The sequence below is a fragment of the Camelina sativa genome, chromosome 3 (genome assembly GCF_000633955.1).
Source record: "Camelina sativa cultivar DH55 chromosome 3, Cs, whole genome shotgun sequence".
In the NCBI taxonomy this organism is placed as follows: domain Eukaryota; kingdom Viridiplantae; phylum Streptophyta; class Magnoliopsida; order Brassicales; family Brassicaceae; genus Camelina; species Camelina sativa.
In genome coordinates, this window is record NC_025687.1 from 27,885,902 (window position 1) to 27,888,358 (window position 2,457).

Genomic DNA, 2,457 nt, shown 5'->3' on the forward strand with positions numbered 1-2,457 from the left:
GTCAAAACCGAATCTCTTCAATAAACCCTAATCTCTTCAATTAACCCTAATTTAATCTATTAACCCTGATTTCAATCTATTTAGCCTAATTTAATCTATTAACCCTAGTTTCATCTATGAACCCTAATTTCATATATTAACCGTAATTGCATCTATCAACCCTAATATAATCTATTAACCCTAATTGTTTCTAATTTCTCTTAGATCTGATTAAATTGATTTTGTTTTTCTTATAGATGTTTAATGGCAACGATTACACAAGGTTCCTGTATGATCAAGGTGTACCTGCTCCCACTGTTTCTAACCGTACACGGACTCCAACCGGTTCTAATTCTCGTCGTTCAACCTCGCACCCACTACCTCAGACACCGTCTTATCATACTCCGTCTTATCATACTCCTTCGCCTTCACCCTCTAATGGGAATCATGGGAATCAAGAGGAGTCTCCACCCGCTCGTTCGTCTTCTACAGGAGCTTCTACACGTCTCAACAATCTTAACCTCGAAGAGTTACTCAATAGTCCCGGGCGTGGAGGTTTACCGAAGCTAGACCCGCGTCGACCTCCAGGAACTTTCTGGTAAGAAAGTTTCATGAACCTTGTGTAATCATAGTTGCATCTTGAATCCGATCATTCACTCCTTTCATGTTGTAATTTGTTTGAAGGGTTGACCAAGATCCCTCTGTTGCTTCAACTGTACGAAGCATGTTTGAAAGAGATTTCAAAGAGCCTCATGCCAATTGGACACAGAAGCCAACTAAAGTGGTATACCGTTGGTATGAATCTTTTGCGGTAAGTGTAATATGTCTTGCAATCACACAATATGTTTTGTTTGTCATTTTTAAGCATATACTTATTTACTTTTTTTTTATGGAAGCAACTATACAATTGGGTCCGGTCCATCAATGATAAAGTTAGGAAGGAGTTTGAAGACAAGCTTAAGGATAGGATGTGTGATCAAGTGTCGAGGTGGAAGTTAAAGTGGAAACTCAAAGGTGATGAGGAAAAGCCACGGTGGATTGATCCTGGAGTTTGGAGTGGTCTTGTTAAATATTGGCTTGATCCCAAATCAGAACTCAAGAGTACCAACAGTCGGAATGCTCGTTATCATGATCCTGATGGCACCGGCATATATAAGCACCGATCAGGCCAAACCTCTTTTAAAGCCCGTGCTCGAAAACATGTAAGTGTTTAATCATCTCTCTTTTTCTCATTTTCATCTCTCTTTTTCATTTTAACTAATCATCTCTCTGTTTCTCTTTTTCAGTATGAGCTAACTGGTGAGTTAACTCCTGATTTTGTACGCATCCTAGAAGAGACTCATCGAAAGCCTGATGGGTCTTTTACGGATGGAAAGTCGGAGTCTCTGTTCAATGAGGTGTCGTCGAAGATCCAAGAGTTGGTATCTGAGCTTTGTACGGGGGAGAATGGAGAGAGCAATGCTTCTGGTGGGGTGCCAATTCATATCAAAAACAAAATTTACACATCGGTAAGTTGTCTGTTTATATACTTTGAATGTCTTTGTTTTTGTTTGAGTTTTGTGTTTGTTTTCTTTGAAGTTCATTTGTGTTTTGTTGTTTTGTTGGTAGGTTGCTCCAAAGAAGAAAAACATGATCTATGGGGTTGGTTCTTTGCAGTTTGAAGCATCCTCTAGCAGTAGTGGTCCACCACCGTCGTCTTCTCCGGCTAATGATCCGGTTCTTTTAGCTCAGAAGCTAGCTGCAGCTGAAGAATGCATTCAAATTCAGGTGACTCAAATCCAACAAAGTGCAGAGAGGATGCAAAGCTTTGATATATACTTCGAGTATCTCGCTGAAAAGGATACGGAATTCGCTGCTAGGTTCCGAAGCCCGACAACGACCAACCCAGACGCCGGAGAAGGGTGCAACACCGATGATACAGTTAACACCGGTAGTGGAACCGGAACCAGAAACATCACCTCTCTCTGAAACTTTTTAAACTCTTTCTTGTAATGTATTTTTTTTTTAAGACATTAAAATTTCATTTAATTTCAATTTAATCTCAATTCTATTCCCAATTCAAATTTAATTTAATTTCAATTCAATTCTATTATCAATTTCAATTCAATTCATTTTCAATCAAAATTTAATTTCAATTCAATTTGCGATGAATTCAGTTTCTCGCAAATTGCTTCAGAGTTGCGAGTAAATATGTTTCTCGCAAATTGCTTCAGAGTTGCGAGTAAATTGGTTTCTCGCAAATTGCTAGTTATTTGCGAGGAAATGTATACTCGCAAATTGCGAGGCATTTGCGAGGGACGAAAGTTCCTCGCAAAACTTGCGAGGGATTTACGATGTTTGAAATTTGCGAGACGCGATTTGCGAGGGATCGTTGTATCTCGCAAATCCCTTGCGAATGTTGATTTACGATGATTTCTTCCATCGCAAATCGCGTGTTTTCTTGCAGTGAACATAAAGACCCAAAAAAAAAAAAGTTAN